The sequence below is a fragment of the Heliangelus exortis genome, chromosome 21, assembly GCF_036169615.1.
Source record: "Heliangelus exortis chromosome 21, bHelExo1.hap1, whole genome shotgun sequence".
Lineage (NCBI taxonomy): Eukaryota > Metazoa > Chordata > Aves > Apodiformes > Trochilidae > Heliangelus > Heliangelus exortis.
In genome coordinates, this window is record NC_092442.1 from 10003575 (window position 1) to 10020651 (window position 17077).

Sequence of the window (17077 nt, forward strand, 5' to 3'; positions counted from 1 at the left end):
CTCCATTTCCAATTAAATCCTTCTATTCTTTGAGCAAGCCTGGGCCACAGCAGGTAACTGAAGTCCCCCAAGGAGATCTGGCAGCATCTGAGAACCCCACAGCTCAGCACTCGCTGCCTCAGCAGAGATGCTCTGAGGCAAACACACCCGAGACCCAGGCACTCAGATACCCTCTGCCATTTCAGATGGTTACAGCACAATGACAAGATGCCTTTTCCAGCAGCTCCCTCAAAAGGAAAAAAAAAAAAAAAAAAAAAAAAGAGGTAGCATCAGTTTCAGTTCCTGATGTGAGGTGACCCTACAGCTCTGCAGCAGCCCCAGCATTTCAAACCTCACACTCAGGCAGCATTCCCCTCTTCCTAAGATTGCTATATTTCTTGGCCTGGGCATATTTAAAAAAAACAAACAACCTCAAAGACTGACCTATTGGTTACATTTTTAAGCCAAGTTGTTGCTTGCTAAATTGTTATGACCTTCCTCCTCCCCTCCCAGTCATGAGCAATAGGAATTAAATTGATTCAGTCTATCAGTGTTCTGCATCTAAGTGATTAAATTCAGCCACTAGAAAAATCTGTTTTGTGCTGGATCTGAGGAACAGCAGTGCTGTCACTGCATCCAGCCCCCGGCCTCCCAGGGAGGAAAGACACCAAAGGTAAAACACAGGCTTACTGTGCTGGTATCATAGGCATCATTTTTTTCTTTTTTTTTTCCCTTTTTAAGATGGCTCAGTTACTCAATGTACCATTAAAAGTATCCTCCCAGTCAGATTCCTGGGGCAGACCAAAGAGGAGACAGTGCTGGCAGGGCAGCAGCATCACCACATCCATGTTTCAGACCTGCAGTGTCCCTGATCAGTGAGTTATTGATCCCCAGACAGATGTCAGAGCAAGGCAGCCTCAGGGGCAGCAGCTCCATCCTCAGTACAGTCTGTCTCACACAGCACTACTCCTGATTTATCCATCCTGATGACCAGGCAGCATTCCTGGGAGACAGATGCCACGCTCCCCGGGCTAGTTCAGCCCTCACAACCAGCTGACCATCTATTTTGAGCTGCTCAGCTGGGATCTTACTTTGGGACATCCAAGCCGAGAGGAGCACTCTTCCTCCTTCCCTTTCCTCCACACAGCAACCAGAGAAATGAAAAAGGCTGGAAGGACTTCACCCATCTGCATAGCCCCCTTCAGACAAACAGGGGAGGAACAGAGAGGGACCCAGGGGTCAGGGAAGGAGGAGCTGGGGAGGCAGGGCTGCAATCTGTCTGCATCTGAGTGATGCACTGAAGGGGGTACCAGAGCCAGAGAGAAACCAGCTCCAGCACTGCTGTCCTCAGCCCTGCCCTCCCCGTGGGGACACAGAGGCATCAGGGCTGCTCCCTGCACTGCAGAGCATCCAGACCCCTGTTTCAGGAATTTAGTTAGGGAACAAATGCACACGAAGAGAAAGAACACAGTGAAATAACTGCCTGTTCGACCCGCATCCTCCAGAAGTTCCTCACTTCCTGCATCTGGGGGATTTCTGGCACGGGCAGAGCTCTGCCCTCACCTGACCTCCCAACTGCATCAAAGGGCCCCAACTAAATAGGTCGCTCCTCGCAGAGGGAGTAAAGTTCAGAGGAAGTGGAGAGACTTACTGCTGCCTTCATCATCACAGCCCCCTCCACCACCTCTGCTGAGAGAAAAGAGAAAAAAAAAAAGCAGGGGAGGGGGGGAAAGAAAAAGATACCCACAGTGACAGAGACAAAATGCTAAGGAAAAGAAAATTCAGATGTACATAGTGTGGGAGCTGAATTTTAAGCAGTACAAAGTCTAAGAATACATCTGGAAACACACATGCAAATTCTTCATAGCCAAAAATAAACGTCTCTGCTGTATATTACTCTCCAGAGTAAAAAACAGTGCTAATATTAATGGAAGGTTTTGGTTTCATTAGTTTGTTTTTTTTTAATTCATGATCAGAGGTGATAAATTATTTCTCTAAAATCACATAGATTAAATTATCCGGGTAACTCAAAGCATTATACACTTAAATTAATATTACTTATAGCAAGCCACCAATTTGCCCCAGGCAAACTACATTACCAACAGTTCCACTGTGTTTTTGAAGTCAATAATCCTTTGCTTTGGAACCAAGTGTCCTTCACATCACCTCTGCAAACACCACATCATCTTTCCCCGTGTGTTTTCCAGGTTTAGGACTGGCAGATCTCAGACTCCTGAGCTGGAGCTCCTCAGCAATGGACTCGGTGCTGATTTACATCAACAGAAGCTGTTGCCATATTTTCCCAACAGTTCCTTAGAGGAAAGCTTACAAACTTAATTCCCTCTTCACATTTGCTTATTCAAGTTCCAGCTGCATCTCCCCCTAACGTCCCATTAGGGCTTTCCTTTTAATTACTTTTTCATGTCATCTGCGCCTTCCTTGCAGGGTCCTCTTTCTAGGAACTTGGCTCTCTCTCCCCTGGCCCCTTTCACTGATGTTTTCTTCCTTCCTCCCCACTTCCCCCAAGCTGTTGCTGAGCCCTGTGTCTCCACACTCCGTTTCTGGCCTGGGACATGAAGGAAGGGGGCAGCAGGGCTGGGTGTGCAGTGTTTCAGCACTCTGCTCTTGGCTTAATGACAATTCTGCATTACACAGACTGTCCTTGCGGCTGGCACGAAAGATTAAGGAGCAGAAAAACAAACTACATAACTGCAGGCAGGTGCACAAACCTATTCCCTGTCCCTGTCCCTAAAAGCCCTTAGGAAAGACCTGTCAAGAACAGAAAACCCTTGGAGAGTTCCCAGCAGAGATGCCCACGTGCCACCAGGCAGGGACAGACCGTGGCGTGACCGTGGCCAGGCTGCCCAGGGGCCAGCAGGACACTGCCCACCCCCTCCATCCCTGCACCAAGGTGCAGCCCCCCCACTGCCCCAGGAATCACAGTGTGCTGCCTGGCCCCAGACTAGGGAAACACAGAAGATGCTCTGGCCAGTAGTGCCAAGGTTTAAGACCAAAGCCCATCCCACAGTTCCAGCTTGAAGATCATCTTCTTCACTACCAAGATGAAAGACTGGGATCGGTGTCAAGATGCACAGGAGAAATCAGTTTACTCTCCTAGCACAAAACAGCAGAAAAGCAAATTCACCTCCAGACATGGCTGATAAACTGCTACGAATTCAGGCCAATATCCTTCAAGTTTAACTACACATCACTGTAAAAGACAAGACAGATCAGCTATTTAGACAGCACTTTGAAAATGTAAAGTGCCATGTAAGTATTATTATTACTAGCAGGCTGCTGAGGATGTCTCCTGTATTTACCATCTGGGAAAAATAACTACTTTAAATGGGCTGTTTGAAACAGTCCCAGGAGGAGTTAACATATTCCAAAAATCTTCCCCATCAGCCCCAGATGATGTGAAGCAGTGAAGCTGCTTTTCCCATTTCACCTTAGCTGCTGGGAACCCAGGGAAACTCTGGGGGTTTTTTTCTGTTCAAAATCAAGGGTCTCCAGTTTGCAGCTCTGGCCACTTCCACACCCTGGATACTGAGGATGCTCCTGCCCACCCCAGCAGGGCTCTCCTGGGGCTGCAGCACGTTCCCTTCCAGACACAGAGAGCAGCCCACGTTTGGAGCCAGATGATTTGTTCTGGGGTAACATTTCAGTACAAGCAAACGAAGGGATTTCTTCCCAGGCTGTAAGCAAGCAAACCCCACGTGTGGCTGCTGTCAACACTGATGCTTCCCGACAAACTCCTGCTTCTCGAGGCCACAGGAGCACAGAAAAGGAGCTGGGGAAGAGTGCAGGCTGATCCTTCACTCAACAGGACTGGTTTTTTTCCACTCAAAATCAAGCGTCTCCGATTTGCAGCTCATGTGAACCAGCAGAGCCCAGGGGGATCAGGCATTCCTGCCCTGGGGGTGCAAACCAGCACAGCTCCTGTCATCCCGGGCAGCTTTGCCAGTTCACGTCCGCAACAATCTGGCTGAAATCATCAATTAACTCTAATTCTTTTATTTTTAGAGCACTTCCCTGATCACCAAAGGCCACAGCAAACCCATTCGTGTTAACGTTTTCACACGGCATTATTACATGATCAGGCTGAACAGGCCCTGTCCTATTTCCATAACTCTACTCCAGTTTGATTTACATCATGTAAATAGAGGTCAAAAGCAAGCCTGCAGTCCCAAAAGAAGCATTATCTCAGACTGCACCTTCTGTATGTTTTATGGAGCAATTTTTTAGGTCAAGGAATAGTATATAAACCTATCTACTTAAACAGAAAAGCAGGAATGGAAAATGGGACCTGGGAGTCAACCAAGCACAGAGCTTACATTTCACCAGGAACCCCTACCCTCATTATTGATGAACAAGGTGCAGTTCTGGCATTACAGAGCCTGTCATTTATCCTCCTCAGACATTCTGGGGGAGGGAAAGGCCAACATTTACTCCTGATTTCCTTTGGAAACACCACCACAAACTGCAACTGCTAAAGATGCACCTGCTGGTGTCACTACGGTATTTAAGCCAAGTGGCACTCAGGAACCTTGTTTGCCAAGTATCCCAAGCCACAAAGCTGCCAACAGCTCTGGCACGAGAGGAAGAGAGCCTGGTGCCCTCTGAGCACTCCCACAGGTCATCAACCAGGCCACCATGGTCACAGCTGCTCACGTGGGTGTCCCTTAGCTCCACTTTCAGCAAAGGAAATGTTGAGGTTATGGTATTAAACACTTGGGCCACTGGCACCAAGCAACCTTAGCCTTGATTCAGCAAAAGGAAAGTGTAAACCTGGGTGTGCTTTGAAACATCAAACAGAAGCAAAGGAGAGGGCACCTGTCCTCCAGGTGTGAGTCTAATTGCTGATTCTTGCTTTAGCAGCAAGCCCACTGAGTCAGACAGCCCAGATTTCACTGGCAGGCAGCACAGCTCACTCCCAGTTTGCCATTCTGACAGACCAGCTTCCCCAGCTCCAAATAAAACATTTCAGGTGTCCAGTGAGTAAATGAATACCATGAAAGCTGGATGAAGGCAGCAGCACACCCAAAGCCCAGCACACAGGGAGCTGGGGAGCCCCAGGGGCCCCACAGATCCCTCAAACAGCAGGCAAGGGTTTTCTCTCTTCCTCACTCCTTTTCTTTCTCCCAGCTCAAGAATCTGTTGCTGGGCTAAGAAGTGATGCAGCCTGCTCTTTGCCACTGATTTTTACTTCCTTAAAGTCAAATTACAGTCAGAAGGTCAAATGTAACACATCTTTTCTACAGCACCTGACTGCATTTGTGAACTTCAGAGCACAAACCCAACTGAATAAAATGGGACACACACACACACACAATCCAATAGCTGTTACTTCTATAATTTTCCTGCAGTTCTTTTTTCTGATTGTTTTCACAGAGTACAGGAGGAGAGTTTAAATTATCCAAAAATGGTAGAATTTGTGTTATACTTAAAGGAAATCTCTAGTTCAAGTTGCCTTGAACTCAAGATCAGTATCTGCTCTCTATTATCAGCCAATGTCAGGTTTCTGTTCCTTCTCTTTTGTTTTCCTTATTAGAGGTTTATTTTTGAAAGAGGACTGTGTAACAGAGCCTCTTCCATTTCAGGAAAAGTAAACAAAATCCTTTGCAGGGAGGCTCAGGGATGAAGGAACAAAGCCAGCCAGGCTAAACTGTGTGAAGGTGAATTTCTTTGTCACTGTTTGGTACCACAGCAGCACTGACTTTGCTCAAGGTCACAGCAAGGTGCTGCACACAGACATGCTCACTCCCCCCCAAAAAGGCTGCACTTACTACAGCAATAGGAAAACCACCCTGTTAGTCCCAGATTTTGGGTGGGGGCCTGAATGAGACCAGAATCAGACAGCAAATCAGTGCCACCTCTGCAAAGCTGTGCTCCTCAGCACAGCCATAACTCCATCTTTCTCCTCTCTACTCCCCAACTCACCTGGCAGCCCAAATCATCACCTTCCCTCAGTACCATCTTATCCAAACCCAGCTAAAACCCTGTCAGCAGTGCAAAGCCCTGACAGCCATCTCTGTGGGACAAAAGGCAACCAAGGCACCCTCATTGAGCCCTAGTACCCAAGAGCAAAGAAAGGCAAGAAGGATTTGGTGGGATCTCTAGGACTTTGTGGGATAACTTGGCTTGCTTATTTGGGATAACTAGGGGCAATGTCCCTGCAGGACTCTGTGTCCTACACCAAGGTTAATTTTCTGGGCACAGACACACTCCTAATCACAAGAAATATTGGGGTGGACTCCGAGTAGGAGAACCCTAGGAAAGTTCTCTCAGCAAGAGGCTGGACTCTGCTCAAGCTGGGTCTTTGTCTAGGGCACTCAGGAAGAGGAAATGAAAGAGACAGGAGAGAGACCAACAACTGCTTTAGCCTGCTGGGGACAGGAGGCAAGCATGATAAATATTTAAGTTCCTGCTTATTAGGAAATGCTTGGCAAATAACATGAAGCCTGAAGGGGGTGTTAAAGGGAATATATTCAGTGTTATGGGAAAGTTAATGAGAAGCTGTAACCATTATGTATGTATCATATATGGAAAACTAGGTGAGGCCCCTCTGGACCACTAGGTACTGCATGAAACTTTATGGACACTGTAATGCATTATTTTTAATTATTCCCTTGCCTACTTCAGGCCCTGGAAAGCAAGAGGAGCTCATGTAGCTTCCTGGTGGTGCTTCGGCAACGACACCTTGCTTGTTGCTAGATCTCTGGGTTGTTTTAATGAGAAATAATTGGGTTACTTTCCAAGATTCCACGAAGCCGATCAGCACTGAACAAAAACTCCAGGAAAGTTGTGGTTAGCTGCTCTGCACATCCTCTGCTTCCAGAGGGTTACCTCCCCTGGTAAACCATAGATCTACAAATACGCCCTCAAAAATGTTGGCACTTCTGTTAGTTCAAGTTTGCACTGCCATCATCTCCAGGGAGAGCCAGACCACAGAAATAACCAGCTGCAACATCACAACCATTGCCCCTGCAGGAGAGATATATAATGAAAATTGAAAGCTGCAGGATGAACTTCTCACATACTTGTCCTTTTGGTTTATTCATCAGAAGTAATTATCTGTGCTCACATTCACAGGAGCACATATTTTATGATGTACATTAAAATTTAATGGATTTTTAATAATACTGTAACTACAGCAGAAGCAGGAAAAGCAGCCAGACATTAAAGCATATGTGCTGTGTTGGTGGGTACAAACGGTGCTGAGCAAACATCAACAACATGGAACCAGTTTAGCAACAGGAAGAGGGAACTGTTAGTGCCAGCATCTGAAAACTGAGGTCATCTCTAACCTGAAGGGATGGGATGCTAAGGTTTCCCCTGAGCATACACAATGTGAGCAAACAAAAGTTTCTGAATTTCAGGGCCCTGCAGGTGACACTCTTGGCCTTTGACAAGTGTCCAGACTGCCCAGCTCAGTTTCTGCACCCCTGCCACGGAAAGAAGCAATATGAATATCCCTCAGGACAGCAGCATGGGAATGTGTCTGAATTCTGATTTCTGTTGTGCCAATTAAAGCACTCTCAGTATTTTATGAAGCTATTGATGTCTGTTCCTTAAATATCAGCAGAAATTACTGCTCCAGCAGGAGAGAATGACACTGTAAACACTTTCCTTAGAAGCCACTCTGCAGCTAACGAGTCAGTGCAGAGCATCCCCGTGTCACCAATACTTGGGCTGACATCTATTTATAGCCTAAGAAATTATATACGTGGTGTCCCCACCAACAGTGACACATCTTCATTCAGGCATGAGTCACCTATTCACAGGCATGTTTCTAAAAATAAACCCTATTTACCAGAATTAAATTCTACATGCTCAGGAGAAAACGTGTCCTTAAAAACAAAACAGCAGGAAAAAAAAAAACAAACAAAAAAACCAAAAAAAAAGGCATGTTAGAAAAGCAGACAATAGCAGCCAAGCTCTGAAGTCCTCAGCCTGCAGGTCTGTGATCCCTCTGATCATGCTGAGGCTGGAAGGGTTTAAGCTGTACCAATGGAGATGGTTGTACATTGTCATTACAGCCCCTGCCAAGGTCACCAGAGTGCTGCCCTCCAGGAGAAGCATCCAGAACGTTCCTGGCGACGGGAGCTCCGCGCCGAGCGGCACCGTCCCGGTTATTGGAGAGAAGAGGCAGGGCGAGCGCCAAGCAATCCCAGGAAATGCAGTGTTAAATAGAGGGTTCAAACCACAAAGCTGCTGATGGGGAATGCTAAAAACGTCAGCGTGGCTGGGAGAGGTTTGCTGGTGGTGAAAGTCAAGTGGTGAGCTACTGTGGAGCAGAGGCAAGGAAACACAGGCACGGGTAACGGGACCAACAGTTGTTGATACAAATTATATCCAGAAAGCAAAGAAATAAAGGGATAAATAAATAAATAACACAAAAATGGAACGAGTTCAAACTTCTTTTATAGTAATAGTCTCCAGTTGAGCATAATCACCAAAGCTATAGTGATAAGATTGCCAAAACTAGACAAACATCTGTGAGATGAATTCATCTCGGAGGGGAAGCCAACAGCTTGTTATCATTAAAGAGGCACAGCTCTCCCTGCGTTTGAACTGCAGGCTGCCTTGTTACTGCCTTTGCTGAGGCAATCGCACCAGATGTTGGCAGCTATCTTCAGATGGATGACAAGCACCTGCTGGTGGGGAAATTAAATGCTCGTCGGGCTCCTATCCTTCAGGGGAGGGCGGGCCGGGAGGGGAAGAGGGGGAGTGGTGACGGCTGACCCTCTGAAATAAACCTATTTATGCAAAGTGACAGTAAGTGCTGGTTTGCCAAGCAGGGAAACAGAGTGGAAATTCATTGGATCTCTTCCATCGCCCCTGGTTAAATCTGCTCCCACCCTCCTGGTCCTGACAATTAACACGGCACCGATCAGAACCTGCTAAACCAGGCGTCGGAGGAACCTTCTCCCCAAGTGACCCCGTGGGGGCTGCTGCACATCCCCCTCCCCAGCCCACACCCCCAGCTCACAGCCCTGCAGGGGACACGCTCCCCAGCCCCTCAGGAGTGTTTGATCAACGTGGCTTGGATGGAAGATGGCCACATATATTTTAGGTACCCTTCAGATTAGGAGGCAATTAATCCTCATTCTGCTGAGATTAACTTAATTGGCTCTTCATCTGAGCTACTTTGCCCTTGTCCCCATTTCTGCAGTTGTATTTGTGACCACGTTCACTGTGCCACACACAGCCCAACCACCACTGGGATGGACCAGCACCAACCCACCAGGCTTGGCTCCCACCCCACTCCTACCAAAACATGTTGAGGGGCAGGTTTTCCCCAGAAAATTGCATGCTAACTTCTCCTAATTGAGATACACGTGCATAAGATGGACACCAAATTAATTTCATATTCTACTTCTGCAGAATTAGCACAAGTTTAAATGAAGTGGTCATACCTCAGCACTGCATGTGTGAGCTAAGCTCAGTTATTCCACCTCCAGGACTGGTTGAAAATAATCTTGTGGACTTCTAGCAGTCTGATGGAAAACCACGGTAATAAATAAATAAAAAGAACAAAACACAAAACAAAGCAAGAACCACCAGGCTCTGCACAGAACCCTCTGCTTTAAAAACAAATGTCAGAAAAATCAGAAAATTTTAAAAAATCAGAAAAATGTAATTTTTAAAAAATCCAACTACAAATCAAACCAGGCATTTCCTTAGCACTGTACAGCAGGGTGAGAGGCAGGCAGGGCTGGGACAAGTGCTGGCCAGCGGGCTGGGGAGGCCAGGGCTTTATTGCCTGGAGCTGCACAGCCACAGGGTCACTGGCTCTTGGTCCCTGTGCTCCCCCTGAGCAGTGCCAGCTGAACAGGTTACCATGTAGAAAAGAAACAACTTTATTGCACCTCCTTGCAATACTGTGTGCTCTTTTTTCCACATTTGGAACAATTTCTATGAAGTTCTCCTGGACACTTTTAAAAGCACTTTTCTTCAGGACCCAGGCTCGGAGCTAGATTTAAAAAAATCCTCCCATTTCCCATCCTGTCACTCAGCACTGGTGCATTCATTACGTGGTGTGATGACAATGATCAAACGCTTACTCTCCAATCAATTAAGTTTCAACTAACTCACTGAGCTGATGAGTCTCCCCCGATTGGTGAGCGGGGCAGCGCGAGCTTCAATTACGCCCTACACAGTTTTAAATAACTGCTGCTATTTTTTCATTAGAGAATCAATGCTAAAACATGAGTTTTCTCAAGGCAAAGCTTTGGCACCCTCAGCTGAGCTACTCAAAGAACACAACAACATTCTGGGCTCAGGCTATCACTTCCAGGGATGTCAGGAGTGGTGCCTACACTGATAAATATGTTCCTGGAGAGGCCGAGAGGCTGCACTTCAAGACAAGTGCCAAAGAGGAATCTGATGCAATTTTGCAGCACATATTGGAAATACTTACCAGAAAATTTCCCCTCTCTTTTATTGCTGTGGTTTAACACCAGTGCCTTTTGCTTTCTATGCAGCTCCCCAGGGCAGAGCTCATCTTGCTGCCAGCCCCCCAGCCCTGCTCCAACCTGGGGGCTCCGAGATGCTGCCACAGCACCAGGAAAAGGGAGCCCAACACCTACAATCCCACTCATCCTCACTGGGGCTGAGCCCAAGACCACTGCAGGGATGAGTCAGTGTTACCAGACAGGTAACTACATTTCTTACGTGTTTTATATACCCTGCTGGGCTTGTATAAAATAAAAGTGGGGTAAAAATCAGAACTGACTTAGCTCCTCAAGAGACAAAAGTCACATTCATGGCTTTGGCTCAAAATTAATACAAAGACACTACAAACAAACATTCACACTTATGTTGCAGCAGGAAACCTTAATGGCTTTTTTGCGAACACAGCCCCCAACTCCTCAGACTTCATGTGGGCTCTTGAGCAGCCATGATGCTCTGCAAGCTCAGGATTGACACTGCTCCCCCTGCCACTGCTGAGGTGTGTGAGACAGAGCACAGGGCCCCAGCTGGGACTTCAGGCCAAAAAAAAAAAAAAAAAAAAAATTAATTACTAAAATCAACGGATATAGCAGAGTTGTCTTAAAATAAATCCATTTTAAAGGCAGGATGCCCTGCCCTCTGGCTCCTAGAAGCTGGGGATGCTCAAGCCCTCCTCTGAGCCAGCCCCTTGGCTCCACTGTCCCCCCAGCACGGGCTGTGTGTGACAAGGGGGCTGGCACGGTGACATTTCCCATGCCCTTCCCAGCCTGCTTGGTAGGAAAGGCAAGGAGCTGCAGAAGGAGATAAACCAGCTCACCCAACGTCAGGCTGCAAGTGGGTGGCACGGTGGGAAACAGAAGCCAGATGCTGGGGCCCAGCTCCCTGCCACAGGCACCTGATGGCACCACACAAAAGCTGCCTCCCTGGGCCATTACCCCGGGTAGAGAAGGAAATAAAACTCTGCTTCAAACTTCTGCTGGGTTCTGATACAGCCCCTCTGGCCCGCAAATCCTGCCTGAACACTTCCTCTTTGCATAAAATCCAGGTGGAAACCAACATCTAATTTACAATAAAACCACTTCCACTGAGCACGTGTCCTGTTACAGACCACCTAAAAACTGACTTCCCCTCTACAGCTTCGTGGCTTTGCACTGCCAGAACAAAAGCACTGGGTGCTTTTTAAGCTACAACTGGGGGAGGAGGCGGGGGGGAAAAAAAAAAAAAAAAAAAAAAAAAAAAAAAAAAAAAAAAAAGCATGCGTGGGAGGGAGAGGAAATCAAAACTGCTTCAGGCCAGGAGGGACCACTACATCCCAAATCCCTTTGCCACACGTCAAAGCAAAAAATTAAAGGCATATTCATTACCAGCCCCCACAAATCACATTTTTTGGTTGTCCCAAACTCCTCAGAAGCTGCAATAACTGCTGTGTTTGTCTATTGCTTGTTCCATGACTCAAGTTCAGCAGCTTCTTCCAGGGTCCCCACCAGTGGCTCAGACAGAGAGCAGAGCATCATGAGCTGTGACACAGAGCTCAGAACTGCTCGGGAAGGGAACAGCAGCACTTAAAAAAAATGCTAAAACATTCTCTGTTCTGCTGCACATTGCACATGTTTTGGGAACTGAGGCTGTTACTGTCTAGGATGTAAATAAGTGTCCAAACCTGTCCCTTTATTTCATAAAATGTAACCAATTCATAAATACCGCTTCTGGAAATAACAGCACTGAAAAATGTGACAGGCCAACAACTTGTCAAACCAAAAAATTACTTTTCTGCAAGGCAAATACTTTAAGAACAGACCATCCGTGTACCCTATTGACCATTAAATCTACATATCAATGTACAACAGATGTAACAATACAATTCAAACTGTATGCCAAGTCTAAATTAACTGAGCTTTCACTTTCAGACAAGCAAAATTCCTTGCACCTCCTGATTCTGGCCTTAGCCCCAGCTCCTCGAAGACTTCCAGCCCCCGAAAAAGAACCCATGGAAGAGAAAGCCACCTTTTCTCATGCTAACAACTCTATTATAATAACATCTTCTGAGGCCATACTCAAGGTCTCAGGGAAAAGTAAACCACTGGAGTGCTTAGTACTGCCTGGGCACGTTAACTCATTCACACCCAGACAGCTTTGCCAAATGAGGAGTTTTCTCCCCCATTTTCTTCATTTACATTCTTGCTGCTGTTAGAGAGGAAAGCACAAAGGAAGCAAGTTCCTGATGAAGCTGAAATCCTGGGTGTGGATCACCCCTCTTCCCTCTGCCCCCACCCTGCACAGCTGGGCAGAGAGAGCAGAGGGACTTTTTGCCTATTACTCACCAAAGATTATTTTTTCAAGGGTTCAACTGGTCATTTATTTGCATTGCTATCTGTGTTCTAACACGTGACATGGTACCACCAGAGAAGGAAATCCTTCTCCTGATGTTTTGCTGTCCCTCTGAGCTGTAGTTTCCATACAAGACAGCAGCAGGGCTCTGCCCACGGGTGTCTGCAGCACTGGGCACCAGAGGTTACCCCCCCTCACCTGGACACAAAGTCCAGAAGGAGCAGATGGGAAAATCAGAGTCTTTCAAAAGCTCAACAGTTGCACAAAAAAACAACAAAACAAAAAACAACATCAGAAGCTAGATATTATTATTCCCTCGGTCTGTTTTGCATCTCACAGGAAATAACAAGTGAGTGTACAAAACGTTTCGGATACAGAGAGGTAATTCAGAAATCCTGTCTTGTTTCACAATATCCCAATCCTAAAAGCCATTCTCCTGGAAACAGCCTATTCCAAGCAAAGTTGAAACATGCCTGCGATTTGTCTGAGAGACCTTGTGGCAAGCCAGAACAGAAAGCAAAATTAATGCATACTGGTCTGTTCCAATTTTATCTGAAAATTTAAAATAAAAAGCAAATGCCACAGCCTCCCTCCCCAAAAGTCATTTGAGGATTGCTGTGGAAGAAAAAACAGATCCAATGCTCCCACTCCAAGATTTTTAAAACAGCTGGAGCTGCAACATCGATCTCCTTTTCTAGCAGATTGCAGTTAACAGTATGTAACTTACCCACAAAACTATTTCACACATCTCCTTTAAAAATCACCTTTTCTAAAAAAGTATAAATTTAAATACATTCTCTCCTACACAAGCATGTAAGGGTTTTTGAGGAGAGCCATTCAAGGCTGATCTAACAGCTCAGACAACTGGAACACACCTTCCCCATAACTGTTCCCATCGTGCTGGTAACAGGGGCTGGAGGGACACAGGAGCCTTTTCATCCAGAGGACTGTTCCCACCAAGACTGATTAAAGTATTTTCAGTAAGAAGATTTTTTTACTGGGAATTCTGTTTTAATACCTGGAGCCCAGCTCCACACTAACCTATCCATCCATGGCCACACGTGACCCTTTTGGGTCCCTGAGCCCGTGGGGCAGCCCCTCACAAAGTGGCCCAGGAGGTGGGGCAGGGAAAGGGTTAAAATCCCATGTCAAACAGCACGTCCTGGCTCCAGACCAGAAGGGACATGGGAACCAGGGCAGCTGAGTTATAAAGGCCTTATTGTAGCAGCCCACTGGATTGGAAATGACTTGTAGGCCTAATGAAACAAAACTTTGGCAGTAAAACAGAATGAAAGGAATGAGACAATAAAAGAGAGGAACAAAGGGAGCAGAGTTGTTTCAGCTTAGGAAAATAAGCTCACTTTGTTGTTGGGAAAAGCCAAAGCCGATTAGGATAAACCAATGACTAGGCATAAGTCTTCCAAACTAATTACACAGTTTGCCATGTGAAGTATAATTGCAAGTCGCAAAATAAGGACCAGGCTGTGTTCACAGGAGCTCTACAAAGGGAGCAGTACCAGTAAAAACCCAGCCCTGCCTCCTCCCTTCCCATCAGCTGCCTGCAAGGTTCAGAACATGCCCGTCCTGAGAGAAGCCCAGTTCCTGAGCATTGGGGCCATTCTGCTGGTCACAGTGCTCCAGCTGAGCCCTTAACAAGTTCTTGCTTATTTTCTCTTTTTAAATGACACCAGAAGTCTGAAATGCTCCCACCTGTCCTCCTCCCAGTGACACTGTTCCCTTTACACTTCCAGAAAGCCATAAAAACCAGACAGACCCACAGCCCCAGCCCTGGGGGGGATTCAGGGCACTCGTGGCATCTCCAGAGGGGAGGGACGCAGGGGGAAGCACAGCCCCATCGTGTTTCTTCTTGGGTCTCTTCACTTTTCATACCTTTTTTGTTTAAAACTTGGTCTTAACTGCCTGCTTCTCACAGGTCTGCACATGTGGATGGGCTGGCACTGCCACTGAAGTCACTTGGTTTGCAAGAATGTTTGAAACATCTTTGACTGAAATAACAGAGGATCACAGAGACAACTGCACCAGACTATTGGGATTAGGTACTAAGACAAGGGTTTGGGTTTTTGTTTTTTTCATCTGACTGTAAATGGTTATGGCTTAGTTTGGAGGCATTTTCACTGGTAAAGTGAGGAAAGACAGTTTATTAAAAGGAAAGACAGTTTATTAAAGCAGCTTTCTTTTTCTCAGAGAAAAAGGTTTCAGCATTTACTTTTCAAAAAGCTGCAGTTTCAAATTCAGCACTTTTGGCCCTTTCCTGCCAACTGGAGCTGAAGGAGCAAGCCCGCCCAGCCCCAGAGCCCGTGGCTGTTCAACCACCTCGGGTATTTTGAGTGCTACCTCCAGTTACCAAAACAACCTCCCCTGATCACAGAGCTCTTCCCCACAGCAAGTACAAACAGGATTTCAAGAATCACAGCAGTAGGTAAGCAATTTTTTCCACACCAATAAATAAGCTTAGCATTTCAAAGAGCAAGTCACCTGAGATGCTCTTATCAAATACGGGCGGCTGCTCTACACCTGAATTATGTAATGCAATTCTCCTGATACTAAGGAAGGGCTGAGCAGAGACAACCCCTGCCCATGGCTGGTGATGCAGTGTTTGCACTGGGAGGGTTTGGCTGGCATGTCAGGTTTGTGTGCTGAGCAGTCACTCCCAGCCCTGGCCACCAGGAGCCTGCAACCGGAGCAAGCAATTGAAAAACAGGGGGGAACATGGAGTGGACAAGGAGAAGGAAAAAGCTCCTACAAAGTCCCACAGGGCCAATCCTGGGTCTTTTAAACTAGCTGGATCCATCTCCCAAAGTCATTAACCAGCTCTGCACCAACTCACAACCAGAGGCTCAGGTACAGTCACCACAAAGCACCCCACAAAGCAGAGTTTCAGCTGAGGAACACCCAGGTGCAGTGCAGAGAACCTGAACGCCAGTGGGGTCAAGTCACTGTGACACAGCCAAGAAGCCTCTCCTTCAGAACACCTCCCCCTCACCACCTACAACAGGGAAGTATGAAACAGGGAAGCAACTGGAAAAGGTCACCTGGCAGAACAGGGGCCAAACCCAGTAAGCCCAAGTGCCACAGGAGCTGAGCTCCAACAACTGGAGCACACGCCTCAGCAGGACAGCCCCAGCTCCAGTGCCAGAGGAACAGGTCCCAGCCCTGACTGCAACTTGTGCAATTACTTTCAGGTCCTCAATTTTTCAATCTGCCAATTAAGACACTTGAAAAAAATACCTGATTTTCTAAAGGTGTTGCCTTTGGAAAGGCAGGTCTCTTTGAAGCTCAGGAAAGGCAGAGCCCAAAAGCAGAAGGGAAGTGTCCCGACTCACTTGTCACTGGTGGGGGAAACCACAGCCTGCTTGTCTGCATTCTCAGGGACTGTAAAACTGCAAGCATGAAACTACCAGATGGTGAAATTAAAAAGACTGTATTAAGACAGCATCCAGACAATATGCAAAGCACTTATACTGAAACTATTATTAACTTCAAAAATACAGGTTAGAGGAGCTCTGCAATTAGAAGTAACTACAGTAGAAACATCCAAAAGCTCATGTAATCCCTTAATAAAAGGCTCAGCAGGCTGTAAACATCCTGCCGGAATCGAAGATTATTATTGAAAATCAAATGAATGGTTTGCAAAACAACTATCAATCCAGCACAGGAACAGTTTATAAACTCCCCTCCCCAGCCCTCAACAAAATACTGCCTGGCCAAGGCTTCTCGGGACAGATAAAAGAAACATATATACAAAACCAGGAGCTGCTTTGCCTCAGCACACCCTGCTGGGTCCCCGGGTAAGCACGCAACTAAACCATCACTTGATGGACTCCAGAGGAGAGGAATGGAGCTGTCTGGAGCCCCCAGGCAGTGGGGCTGACAGGAATGTCTCCATGGAAGGTGGTACCAGGAACTTCTTTCCAAGCCGGCAGCTCTGCAAGCTCTACACCTGGCCACACATCCAGATAAACTGGGGATCCAGAGAGCTCTGGGGAAGTTGGTGGCACTGAGCTCATGCTAGGCAGAGCTTGGATGGTGAGGACTGAGCTGTTCTATCACTGTAAAGACTATTCTGGCAAGGTTCAGGTTTCCTTACTCACATAAACTTTTTCTTCTTTAAAAATGTCAGGATTCTACAGGTATTCCCACAGGATCTTGCATAAGGATATTTTAATAAGAAATTAAATGCATATTCTAGTGAGTTCCATTTTATTCTCGCTGTTCACGTGGTTCTTTCAGGTATTTTCACAACTTAATGAGCTCCCAGATCAGTCTATCTGCTCCTTTTGCCACTGGAAACAGG

At 46.6% G+C, this 17077-nt stretch overlaps 1 protein-coding gene across 41 annotated transcripts in view; it reads right to left on the reverse strand.

Annotated features, from left to right (window-relative positions):
• The window catches only part of MSI2 (musashi RNA binding protein 2), a 195649-nt gene that overhangs the window by 109112 nt on the left and 69460 nt on the right, over nt 1-17077 (reverse strand). The gene's annotated exons all lie outside the window — the stretch shown is intronic.